At 45.0% G+C, this 14,071-nt stretch overlaps 1 protein-coding gene across 2 annotated transcripts in view; it reads right to left on the reverse strand.

Moving 5' to 3' along the window:
• COL6A5 (collagen type VI alpha 5 chain) overlaps window positions 1-13,443 on the reverse strand; it is a 166,537-nt gene extending 153,094 nt beyond the window's left edge. For both annotated transcript variants that reach the window (XM_060406600.1, XM_060406598.1), the window contains exon 1: window positions 13,280-13,443. The gene's annotated coding sequence lies outside the window, so the exon portion shown is untranslated. The remainder of the gene's footprint in view (window positions 1-13,279) is intronic.
• Between the last annotated feature and the right edge of the window lie 628 nt (window positions 13,444-14,071).

Genomic DNA, 14,071 nt, shown 5'->3' on the forward strand with positions numbered 1-14,071 from the left:
AAATTACATCTCCCTGGGAACATATGCGAACTTATTTCTTCCCATTCTCATCACACACTGTTGAAGTTTTGGAATCCTGAATCAAGAGGGAAATTTATATTACTTCATGGCTCTCTGAATCCCTATAATTACTAGTGAGCTTGCAAATTTTATTTCTCCTATGAACTATATACCTAAGATTCTTAAGAGCCATTTCCCCTCATCAGTGTTTGTCTTGTAGTGCCCTGGAAACCGGAGAAGGCAATGGCAAGTACTCCTGCCCCACAGTACTCCAGTACTCTTGCCTGGAAAATCCCATGGATGGAGGAGCCTGGTGGAATACAGTCCATGGAGTCGCTAAGAGTAGGACATGACTGAGCGAATTCACTTTCACTTTTCACTTTCATGCATTGGAGAAGGAAATGGCAACCCACTCCAGTGTTCTTGCCTTAAGAATTCTAGGGACAGGGGAGCCTGGTGGGCGGCCATCTATGGGGTCGCACAGAGTCGGACATGACTGAAGTGACTTAGCAGCAGCAGCAGCAGCAGCAGCCCTGGATACACTCTTAACATGAATATACACAGTCCTGAGTGTTTTATATTTTTTGTTGTTATTATAAATGGAATCTCTTCTTCTACTCACTTTACTAAATGATTATTTATACTGGCCACTTTCCTGAACACTCTTGTTGAGTCATCTAGACTTTCCTAGTATATTCTGAATTTAAATGGAAATAATGATTACTTTGTCTCCTCCTTCCTAAATGTCTATCTCTTATATTATCTTATCCTGTTATATTGACCAGAACTTTGAAAGTAATGTTAAATAATGATGTTGCTAATGTTCCTAACTTAATGGTAAATTTTCAAATGCTTCACCATTAAAGTGTGATATGCTGGCAGTTAGTTTGTAACATATATTTCTAACCATGTGTATTGCTGATGCTGTTTGTGACGCCAGTTGTCTTGCTGTTCACACTGTCCGCCTTGCTCGCTGGACCAGGGTAGGCAAGGCGCAAGATGAGAGGCTGGAAGAAAATGAGAGGAGCTGTAGGAACAGCAGATGCGTTTATTCTCTCCTCTCTGGCATGAAAGCCGTAACACAGCCTCTCTGCTGGCTGACGCAGCATCCATAGCAGCAAACAGCACAGCTACATAACCGCACACAACCCTTCAGGGCTTTCCCAGGTGAGGCTTACGCTGCGTACTGCGCACAGCAACCCCAGACCAAGCTAGCGCCTCACGACGCGCATGCGCAGTGCTATAACGATCTCAGCTGGTGCATAGTCATTATTCACAAAACGTGGGGCGAGAGAGCCCGAACACGCCAGCCCGGTTAATTTGCCCTCTCCACGCACTCCACCCCTTCAGGGTCTCTCGCCTCACATTCTACGCCCGGCGCATGTGCGATTTTCCCTTGGGGAGTAACGCTGACCCTTAGATTTACTTCTTGCATCAGCTACAAGAACAAGCTGTTACATCCCCAACACGTAGCAAAACCCAACTCCGGGTGTCACCTGGAACGCATGTGGCAGTCCTCGCCCTCACGGGGCTAGAAGGGCCGCCATCCATAGGTGGAGTGCCTTTGTCTGCCGTGGCCAAGTCCGGTCCGCTGTCTGTCCTCGTGGGAGTGCAGGAAGGCCTCCGCAGAGGCAACCCCACCCCTGCGGGACTTTTATTAAGGAATTGCAAAACACGCCACAGGTGCCGGGTCCACCAGAAAGGGGGTTGTTGTGGCCTTCACAGCCCACCCGCATATCCCAAATGCTAACCCTAACCCTAACCGTGTTCCAAATGCTTTGGAATATGTTCTACTGTTGAGTGTGGAATATGTTCACACTGCTCTAACTCTGCAAGAGAATCAGAGGTCAGAAGCACGTCACAGGACACAGCCTTTACACTTTACACCGTACACTGTTCTAAACTTGCAAGAGAGGACGCAGCCTTTACAGTACACCTCTGCACGAATCAGCCCACGTTTGCATCCGCATGACCCGGACGGGGCCTTTCCCGGTTCAGCCCCGCAGCGGGGTCTTCACACTCCTGACACCTTTTGCCTGCTGCCGCCCCTCTGTTTCTCCCAAGCGAGCCACCACTGAGGTCCCTTCACAGATGGGGGGGGGGGGGGGGGGGCCCATAGGGTGCAAGAAGAGCAGGCAGGGATCCAGAAGAGGTAGGCGGGGCATTGTTCCAAATGGTGTATCAAATGCCGCCAGAAAAACGCTCATCATCTGGGACTCAGGTCGTTGGGTTAAATACCGACTGCTTCATGCCCAGTTCTCTCACCCCTTGGGTCAAGTCGGCATGGGTGTGCCATTCACTCATAATATCCGGGAGCTTTCCCACATTGGACCACACGGCGGGGCTGGCAGTGTGAATCCACTCCCGCCGTCTCATAAGGTTCATCATCACCAACACTTACCGCCTGGCTGTCAGAGATGCCGGCTTCCTCACCGTCACAGGGCTCTTGCTCGAACACCAATATACATTGCTCTAGCTCTTCCAAGCAGTGTTCAGCAAAGGGGAACTCACCACCTTCATAACACCTTTCCAATGCTCTCTGGTGAACCGTCCACCGCCTCCCAGCCTTCCACCAGAGCCGACGCCCAAGAGGACCACAGTCACCCAGTACCACATGCTATCTGGTGGCCACTGGCTTCCTCCATCCAGTGGAGCCTCAGGCTCCCCTACCCGCTGGGTATCCTGCCGACTATGCCAGTTGTACTGTTGATCCTGTTTCTGATGCCAGTTGTCTTGCTGTCAGGAGCCAGACATCCTGGAATGTGAAGTCAAGTGGGCCTTAGAAAGCATCACTACGAACAAAGCTAGTGGAGGTGATGGAATTCCAATTGAGCTGTTTCAAATCCTAAAAGATGATGCTGTGAAAGTGCTGCACTCAGTATGCCAGCAAATTTGGACACTGAACAGCCTGCACTGTTTGCTGAACCCCAGGTAGGCCAGGCACGAGCTGAGCGCCTGGAGAGCTGCAGCAACTGCAGCTGCGTTGCTTCTCTCCTGGCTGACACAGCAGCTGTAGCAGCAGACACAGCATAAGACAACATAACCTCACACAACCCTTCAGGGCTTTTCCAGGTGAAAAGGCACTCTGCACACAGCCGCCCGTGACCAATGAGTACCTCATGACGTGTGTGCGCAGTGCTATAAATGACCTCAGCTCTTCAGTTCAGTGCAGTCGCTCAGTCGTGTCCGACTCTTTGAGACCCCATGAGCCGCAACACGCCAGGCCTCCTTGTCCATCACCAACTCCCAGAGTTTAACCAAACTCATATCCATTGAGTCGGTGATGCCATCCAATGCTGTTACATAGCCATTATTTACAAAACAAAGGAGAGAGAGTCTGAACACACCATCTTGGCTAATCTTCTCATGCCCCACACCATGTTTAAAAAAAATCCTCAGGGTATATGCCCAGGAGTGGGATTGCTGGGTCATATGGTAGTTTTATTCCTAGTTTTTTAAGGAACTGCCTTACTGTCTTCCACAGTGGCTGTCTCTATCTACATCCCCACCAACAGTGCAAGAGTGTTTCCTTTTCTCCACACTCTTTTTTAGCATTTATTGTTCGTAGATTTTTTGATGAGGAAACCAAAATTGAAAGAGACACGTGTACCCCATTGTTCATTGCAGCACTGTTTACAATAGCTAGAACCTAGATGCGGAGAAGGCAATGGCACCCCACTCCAGTACTCTTGCCTGGAAAATCCCATGGATGGAGGAGCCTAGTAAGCTGCAGTCCATGGGGTCGCTAGGAGTCAGACACGACTGAGCGACTTCACTTTCACTTTTCACTTTCATGCATTGGAGAAGGAAACGGCAACCCACTCCAGTGTTCTTGCCTGGAGAATCCCAGGGATGGCGGAGCCTGGTGGGCTGCCGTCTCTGGGGTCGCACAGAGTCAGACACAACTGAAGTGACTTAGCAGTAGCAGCTTAGCAGAACCTAAATGTCCATCGACAGGTGAATGGATAAAGAAATTGTGGTATACCAAGGGAACATTTCATGCAAAGATGGGCTCGATAACGGACAGAAATGGTATGGACCTAACAGAAGCAGAAGATATTAAGAAGAGGTGGCAAGAATACACAGAACTGTACAAAAAAGATCTTCACGACCCAGATAATCACAATGGTGTGATCACTCATCTAGAGCCAGGCATCCGGGAATGCGAAGTCAAGTGGGCCTTAGGAAGCATCACTAGGAACAAAGCTAGTGGAGGTGATGGAATTCCAGTTGAGCTATTTCAGATCCTAAAAGGTGATGCTGTGAAAGTGCTGCACTCAATATGCCAGCAAATTTGGAAAACTCAGCAGTGGCCACAGGCCTGGAAAAGGTCAGTTTTCATTCCAATCCCAAAGAAAGGCAATGCCAAAGAATGCTCAAACTACCGCACAATTGCACTGATCTCACATGCTAGTAAAGTAATGCTCAAAATTCTCCAAGCCAGGCTTCAACAGTACATGAACCATGAACTTCCAGATGTTCAAGCTGGATTTAGAAAAGGCAGAGGAACCAGAGATCAAACTGCCAACATCTGTTGGATTATCAAAAAGGCAAGAAAGTTCCAGAAAAACATCTACTTCTGCTTTATTGACCACGCCAAAGCCTTTGACTCTGTGGATTACCACAAACTGTGGAAAACTCTGAAAGAGATGGTAATACCAGATCACCTGACCTGCCTCTTGAGAAATCTGTATGCAGGTCAGGAAGCAGCAGTTAGAACTGGACATGGAACAACAGACTGGCTCGAAATCAGGAGAGGAGTATGTCAAGGCTGTCTATTGTCACCCTGCTTATTTAACTTCTATGCAGAGTACATCATGAGAAACGCTGGACTGGAAGAAACAGAAGCTGGAATCAAGATTGCTGGGATAACCTCAGATATGTAGGTGACACCATCCTTTTGGCAGAAAGCAAAGAACTAAACAGCCTCTTGATGAAAGTAAAAGAGGAGAGTGAAAAAGTTGGCTTAAAACTGAACATTCAGAAAACGAAGATCATGGCATCCAGTCCCATCACTTCATGGGAAATAGATGGGGAAACAGTGGAAGCAGTGACTGACTTTATTTTTTTAGACTCCAAAATCACTGCAGATGGTGATTGCAGCCACAAAATTAAAAGACACTTACTCCTTGGCAGAAAAGCTATGACCAAACTAGAAGGCATATTAAAAAGCAGAGACATTAGTTTGCCAACAAAAGTCCATCTAGTCAAAGCTATGGTTTTTCCGGTGGCTGCGTATGATGTGAGAGTTGGACTGTAAAGAAATCTAGCACCAAAGAATTGATGCTTTTGAAATGTGGTGTTGGAGAAGACTCTTGAGAGTTCCTTGGACTGCAAGGAGATCCAAGTAATCCATCCTAAAGGAAATCAACCCTGAATATTCATTGGAAGGACTGATGTTGAAGCTGAAGCTCCAATACTTTGGCCACCTGATGGGAAGAACTGACTCATTGAAAAAGCCCCTGATGCTGGGAAAGACTGAACACAGGAGGAAGAGGGGACTACAGAGAATGAGATGGTTGGATGGCATCACTGACTCAATGGACATGAGTTTGAGTAAACTCTGGGAGTTGGTGATGGACAGGGAGGCCTGGAGTGCTGCAGTCCATGGGCTCGCAGAGAATAAGACAGGACTGAGTGACTGAACTGAACTGAACTGAATCCCAAATCCCCACTCCATCCCTCCCCGCTCCGATCTCCCCTTGGCAGCCACAAGAATGTTCTCTATGTCTGTGAGTCTGTTTGTTTCTTGCATAGGCTCATTCGTGTCATATTTTAGATTCCACGTATAACGGATGTCATGTGGTATTTGCCTTTCTTTTTCTGACTTACTTCAGTTAGTATGACACTTTCTAGGTGCGTTCATGTTGCTGCAAATGGCATTATTTCACTGTCTTTTTTGCCTGAATAGTACCACCTTGTCTATACATACCACATCTTTAGCCAGTCATCTGCCGATGGGCATTTAGGTGCTCTCCATGTCTCGCTATCGTGAATAGCACTACATGAACATAGTCTTGCATGTATCTTTTTGATTTAAAGTTTTGTCCAGATATTGGGTGTCTTTTTAAAATGCAGGATCTGACTGAATAGCTCTGCAGTGCATGCTGTATTTTTAACAAGACCCTAAAGGATGCTGGTCCTCTGAAAACACGTTGTGTAGTGAAGGATTAAGTCATATATTCTGAAGTCTGTCATAATTGTGAATGTCTTTCTGATACATTTTCAACTTGCCAGCACTCTAAATCAGTCCTATTTAACAGAAAAAGAGCACAAGCCATATATACAATGTGGCTATATATTCTTGGGTCTCATCCATTTCATTTTTCCTTTTAGTTCTTTGTTGCTGAGTCATTGTCTTCCAGAAGCTGGTGTTACTGAGATGATTCATTTGGTTAGCCTAATTTATTTTTAATTTTTCTGCCCACATAATGTATCTATTAATCTCAATAACACCATGCTAATCTTTGTTCTTGCCTTTCTGGAACATGATGAGACTGAGAATTTTGATCTGCCAATTCAGATGTTCTTTTACTTGGGCAAAGTTTTCATCTAATTCCATATTTCTTCAATTAAAAGATTTTTTTTCACATTTGGTGTTTCTCAAACTAAGAAATAACTTGTAAGTAACATGTCCATGCAGTGATTGATCATTTACTTTTATTCTCTTGAAAGCTATTTTTAAATCAATGGTGCATCTTGAAATTAACGATAGTTTGAGACCAAAGACATGCAATATGTTTTATATTTATCTTCACTTCCCTTTGGTCTCTCTTTTTTTTTTTTTCCTGGAAAGCCTCATAGTTTTGTGCTTTTTGTCTGTTATTTGTCTTCTATCACCATTACTCTCCTTAACCAGTTTTCTTCCTCTGTTCATATGCTCTGCAATCTGGGAAATGTTTCCCCAAACTGCCCTTTAAGTCAAAGCTCAATTTTCCACAAAGTTGACATATCTAGTTGCTTCTAACATGGGTTTTGGTTTTGTGACAGTTTTATTTTCCTTTTGTGCTTTTCTTGGCTTTCCCTTTCATTATGTCTTACATTTTTTGACCACTTTTATTATAAACCTGTTTTCTCTAATGCCTTAGAATTTGGAGTAATTTTCTTCTTTTTATGCAATAATTCTTAATCTCTGTTTGGCACATACCAAATGCTTCCTTCTTTATTGGAAGCAGTTTTGCATAATACCCACATTGGTGCTTTGGTTTTTTTGTGCAGGTTTTGAATATGCTTTGGGGGTAAGGGGATGAGGGGCAAGGGGAGTAAAGTTAGGATCCAACAGAAGTCTGTTGAACACATTTCACGTTCATGGTTCTCAGCTATTTTGTAGTTTATTGATATTGGGAACAGACATTTTCCTCTCATTATACTTTGAGCTGCTTGTTACTGCTTTATACAGAAGCTACTGATTCTTTTTTTCTGGATTAATTTTGTCAGCAACCTCAATTAACTCAATCAATTTTTAGTTGTTTCTCTTAGCTATGGCCTCTGTGGGTCACTGCTACCACTTGCCCATAAGATAAAAGAAGATGGTGATGTTAACTATCTCCCCCAAGCAAGTGCATGTTCAGTCATGTTCAACTCTGTGCGACCCCATGGACTGTACCCCACCAGGCTCCTCTGTCCATGGAATTTTCGAAGCAAGAGTACTGGAGTGGGTTGCCATTTCCTTCTCCAGGGGATCTTCCCGACCCAGGGGTTGACCCTGCATCTCCTGCACTGGCAGGTGGGTTCTTCACCACTCCGCCACCTGGGAAGCCCCACCCAAGGTCACACAGCTATTAAATGATGAAACTTTGATTTGCACCCAGGTAGTGAACTTGCTCAATTGTGGCTGATTCTTTGTGAGCCCGTGGACTGTATAGTCCATGGAATTCTCTAGACCACAGTGCTGGAGTGGGTAGCTGTTCCCTTCTCCAGGGGATCTTCCCAACCCAGGGATCCAACCTAGGTCTCCTGCATTGAAGGCAGATTCTTGACCAACCGATCTATCAGGGAAGCCCTAATAGGTAGGCTAGACTCTCATATCATTACACTGTTTGAAACTTTTGACTATGTTACCTCCCTCTTTCCTTTTTTTCTTACCTAATCACAGGGTCATCTTTATTCTCTCATTTCTTCTACAACCTGCTCCCTCTCTACTAAGGAGATGAACAGAGTAAAGTAAAGCTAAGGTCCAGGGTAGGTCTCTACTAACTGGGCGTGTGCTCTTGCCATCTTAAGCCTCACCTTCTTCATTAATGAAATAGTAATAAACACATCTACTTAAAAAAAAAACAAACAAATGGGATCTAATTAAAATTAAAACCTTCTGCACAACAAAGGAAAATATAAGCAAGGTGAAAAGATAGCCTTCGGAATGGGAGAAAATAATAGCAAATGAAGCAACTGACAAACAACTAATCTCAAAAATATACAAGCAACTCATGCAGCTCAATTCCAGGAAAATAAACAACCCAATAAAAAAATGGGCCAAAGAACTAAACAGACATTTCTCCAAAGAAGACATACAAATGGCTAACAAACACATGCAAAGATGCTCAACATCACTCATTGTCAGAGAAATGCAAATCAAGACCACAATGAGGTACCATTTCATGCCAGTCAGAATGGCTGCAATCCAAAAGTCTACAAGCAATAAATGCTGGAGAGGGGCTGGAGAAAAGGGAACCCTCTTACACTGTTGGTGGGAATGCAAACTAGTACAGCCACTATGGAGAACAGTGTGGAGATTCCTTTAAAAACTGGAAATAGAACTACCTTATGACCCAGCAATCCCACTGCTGGGCATACACACCGAGGAAACCAGAATTGAAGGAGACACGTGTACCCCAATGTTCATCGCAGCACTGTTTATAATAGCCAGGACATGGACGCAACCTAGATGTTCATCAGCAGATGAATGGATAAGAAAGCTGTGGTACATATGCACAAGGGAATATTACTCAGCCATTAGAGAGAATACATTTGAATCAGTTCTAATGAGGTGGGTGAAACTGGAGCCGATTATACAGAGTGAAGTAAGCCAGAAAGAAAAACACCAATACAGTATACTAACACATATATATGGAATTTAGAAAGATGGTAACGATAACCCTGTATGCAAGACAGCAAAAGAGACACAGATGTATAGAACAGTATTTTGGACTCTGTGGGAGAGGGAGAGGGTGGGATGATTTGGCAGAATGGCATTGAAACATGTATAATGTCATGTAAGAAATGAATCGCCAGTCTAGGTTCAATGCAGGATACAGGATGCTTGGGGCTGGTGCACTGGGATGACCCAGAGAGATGGTATGGGGAGGGAGGTGGGAGGGGGGTTCACGATTGGGAACTCATGTACACCAGTGGTGGATTCATGTTGATGTATGGGAAAACCAATACAGTATTGTAAAGTAAAATAAAGTATAATAATAATAATAAAAAGTTTCAGGATTACTGCAAGATTTAGATATAATCATTTAATAAACTGCTTCAAGACCTAGATAGAGATATCACTATTATTATAATATCATGGAAACAGTGACAGATTTTATTTTCTTGGGCTCCAAAATCACTGTGGATGGTGACTGCTGCCATGAAGTTAAAAGACATTCACTCTTTGGAAGAAAAAAGCTGTGACAAACCTAGCCAGTGTATTAAAATGCAGAGACATACCTTTACTGACAAAGGTCCATAGAGCCAAAGCTATGCTTTTTCCAGTGTCATGTATGGATGTGAGAACCGGACCATAAAGAAGGCTGAACTCCAAAGTATTGATACTTTAGAACTGCGGTGTTGGAGAAGACTCTTGAGAGTCACTTGGACAGCAAGGAGATTAAACTAGTCAATCCTAAGGCTGTCAACCCTGAATATTCACTGGAAGGGCTGGGGCTGATGCTGAAGCTGAAGCTCCAATACTCTGGCCACCTGGTGGTAAGAGCTGACTCACTGGAAAAGCCCCTGATGTTGGGAAAGAGGAGAGGGGGCGACAGAGGATGAGATGGTGGATGGCATCACCGACTCAATGGGCATGAGTTTGAGCAAGCTCCAGGAGATGGTAAAGGACAGGGAGGCCTGATGTGCCGCAGTTCATGGGGTCATGGAGAGTTGCGCATGACTTGGTGGCTGAACAACAGCAATCATGCCCAGAGCGTTTCTATTTCAGGGCCTGTCTGCTTGACTTGAACATCCTCAAGCCACCTAGTTGCCTAGAAATTTGTTATTGCACTTTCTCTCTCACCTTCTATTCTCCAATGCACTCACATGTACCCAACACATCCACTGTCACTTGCTCTTCAAAGTACATTCTTGTTCAGCATCTGAGCTACATAGATTTCTAGTTGCCTACCCATTGCCCATTATTACATCTTTATCAAGAGAATCTCTATATCAATGAATGGGGCAACATGCTCAGCTACAAAAACACATTTTCAAACCTCCTTTGTCGCAAAAGTTTGCTGATGAAATACACAGAGAAAGTGGATGACCCAGCAGAAAATATTTCTTTGTGTAGTATAATTATGCCTGTACTACTGATGGAGAAATTAAGGTAGTACATCTTGTCCCAAAACTTGAGGTCTCTCTAAATGTAAAGATGATGCTCTTTCCACTGCCTTACACTGTCTTCATAAGGCTCTCCTGTGAAGGTGACGGCACCCGACTCTAGTACTCTTGCCTGGAAAATCCCAGGGACGGGGGAGCCTGGTGGGCTGCAGTCCATGGGGTCACTAACAGTCGGACACAACTGAGCGACTTCACTTTCACTTCTCACTTTCATGCATTGGAGAAGGAAACGGCAACCCACTCCAGTGTTCTTGCCTGGAGAATCCCAGGGATCCCGGAGCCTGGTGGGCTGCCGTCTACAGGGTCGCACAGAGTTGGACATGACTGAAGCGACTTAGCAGCAGCAGCAACTCACTATTCAGGTCTCTTTATGTCCCTTATTGTCGAAGATAATTAGTTAACCATGCTAAGGGAGAAGGCTCAAGGTATCATCTGGGCCCTGCAAATAATGTGGCATTTTACAGTGGCTTTTCAGAGACCCAGTCTTGAATTACAGAATAACCGCCCCCCCCCCCCATGAATGGCTTGAAAAGTCAGAATTCGAACAAATCAGAAAAATCTAGGGCAGTGCCATCAGGCACCAGGGATTGACAGGAGTAACAAAAATGCTGGCAACTGCTGCAGGCACTACAGGTTCGCTCTTCCTCCTGAGGGAGGGGGGCGTGCATCTTGTTTGTATCCGAGGTCCCGGTTTTGCCCAGCTCTTACCTTTTTCTCCTTTGTACCCGCTCAGAGAGGACCTGAAACTAGATCCTGCAAGACTAACAGTAGCATCCTAAAAGGAAACCGCAGTGCCGTGAAAAGCGCACGTTTCAAGTGAATTTCTGTTCCTCACTGCTGGAGCTAAAGGCTTCTAGGTAAATATTCCAGGATTCCAAAGTCCTCCCTTTTGGAAGGTGATTTGAACTTGAAGGTGGAAAATCACAACATAAAATAACATGAACACAAGATATATGTCATAAACCTTGTACTTTGTTACAGAAGGATGCTGATTATATGTTCCTTGAGTTCTTATGAACAAGTATGTACAGGCATGATTCTGAGGAATACAGAAAAGTCTACGGGGCAAACTTTATTTTCAGACGCTCATGACATTCCTAGGAATGGCGTAAAATTTTACCAACATTTCCAAAGTTGTTTTCAAAGAGAATTTAGTTAGCCTTTGACATCTGTGAGCAAGCCTTTCAGATGTTTTAAATTAAAACATGCATACATACATAATTATATGGTCATCATATTAAGCATTTTCTCTGCTTTAACACATTAGTAGAATCCAAGTTGTAACCATACAGCATGCAGGGAGCTCTGGGGTGATACTTTGAAATCATGCTGGCAAGTGCCACCTCAAGACCACACCTCCTGCATCCAGGAAACTGAGCAATATATACAACATTTTCCCAGAGTCTCAGAATAAGTCAGTAGTGGATTTAGACATAATATTTAAATTAAGCCACCAAAGGAGAAGCAGAAAAAAAAAACGCACAAAAATAAAAACCCCACAATTGAAAGCAAACCATTCACAGAACCTTCATCACTGAATATTTCATGAGTAAAGTTCTCAGCAGTGATGAAGAGACAGCCTCATCTACAGAAATTGTTCAGAACCTTGGAGAATGAGGAACCACATGATTTGGATATACCTGGCACCCGTAATTGTTTCCAAGGGGCATCCCCATAGCAACTGATTCCTTTTCAGAGTTCCTACGAGGTAGCTAGCTCTGGCATTGGGCTTTTCAGAAAAGGGGACAAATCTTCTCTCTCATTTTGATTCATAAGAAATTTCAGGATCCCTATTTATTCTACTTGTAAAATATATTACATAAACTAATACAAAGATAAAAACTATGTCCTGCCAATGTGAATCTTTTTTTTTCTTAAAAATTTTGTTCAGAACTCACTCACAAACTAAATACATCTCTTCCAAAATATCTATTCTGGCATTCTGAGTTAACAACAATAATAAATAACTTCAGAAGGAGCAATTAAATGCTAAAAAACAAAATAAAAATGAGATATGAAACACTACACCCAATTACAAAGATCCTGGTTAAAGGAAAAATATGCTAGCAGTTTGAAAATCTCAAGAGCCAGATAACTCCCTTCTTCATTTTGAAAGAAACTAACCTGACACACAGCAGAAACTCAGAGATGTTTGTTAGTGAGTGCTGTTTCGAGGAAATTTCAGAGACGGTAGTTCACAGCTTGGTACAGAGTAGCAATTTCTACAAACTATGAGTGTTTCAAAGTTCTTATGATGCAGTGTCCGAATCTACCTCAGTAACTGATGCCTTACGGGTCACTGTTTACGTCAGGGTTCCTGCATGGAGTAAGGGGCCCAAGTGTTAGACCCAAGTGATCTCTAAGTCAGTGGCTCTCAAACTTCTGCAGGGTCAGAATCTCCAGGAGGACTTGTTAACACACATACTCCCCAGTCCCAGAGATTGAGGCTCAGCAGGTGTGGGGTGGGGCCCATGAACTTGCATTTCTAACCAGGTGCCAGGGGATGGAGCTGCTACTTGTCCTTGGACACGCCGAATAGCACTATTCGATCCTTTTCAATTCAGAGTCTAACCTTTCAGAACCTGGTCTCAGTTTTGCAAAATTCCTTAGAGTCTGGGATTTGACAGCATCCTACAGGGGCAAAAATTACCAGGATGTACTCATGTCTACCTACCTGCCCTCGGAGCCCTCCTCCGCCCATTTTATGCCCCAAGCCCCTGCAACGGGCACTCACCGAGCTTTCCCAGGGCCCGGGGCCCCTCGGAACGGCGGGCACGGCCCCTGCTTCCCAAGGGCGGCACTAGCGCCTGGGCGCAGGAACGGCGCGCGGTGGGGAAGTGCGGAGCTAGGTCCCCGCTCTACCGCGCGTGGTACCGAGCGCCCCGCGCCCTGCTGGGCCCTTTAAAACGCGCGGACCGGTGAATTTGGCTGGGCTCGCCCCACCGGGCGGGGGGGGGGGCGGGGGTTGAGCTGGACTATTAATTCCTCGTGGGTTTCATGTGAGTGTCCAGAGACTCTCCAGCTGTTGGCTCGTTGCGCAGCTGCCAGCAGCTGTTTCGGAGGAAGCCGGGGGCTGCCAAAAAAAAAAAAAAAACTTGAGAAAGCGGTTTCTCAGAAACCCAGGGCAACTTTTATCTGCTGAACTGTCACTGTTGCTACTTGAGCTGAGGACTCGCCATTTGGCTCCAACGGTTTACTCTGCAGTCTCCTCCAAGCCAGCCTGCAGACAACCAGAGAGCGTTCCCAGAGAGCCAGAGGGCCGGCAATGTCTGGGGGAGCTGAGGTCCGAGAGGGAGCAGAGGGCAAAGCTGGGCTAGAGGGGGCAGGAGCTCCCCAGCAGCTCCCAACAAGGGCAGGGCTGGGAGGGGGCTGGGAGCGGGGTGGGCCACAGGAGTGAAGACTCGATTTCTCGCAGGGATCCCAATGATGCACTTGAAAAGCATTGCCTGTTCTTAGGCGGATGGAGTGTTTGCTTGCTTCTTTCTTTTCCATTGAGGTGAACCCACAATTGAAATTTTATGGATAA

This window comes from Ovis aries, chromosome 1, assembly GCF_016772045.2.
Source record: "Ovis aries strain OAR_USU_Benz2616 breed Rambouillet chromosome 1, ARS-UI_Ramb_v3.0, whole genome shotgun sequence".
Classification (NCBI taxonomy): domain Eukaryota; kingdom Metazoa; phylum Chordata; class Mammalia; order Artiodactyla; family Bovidae; genus Ovis; species Ovis aries.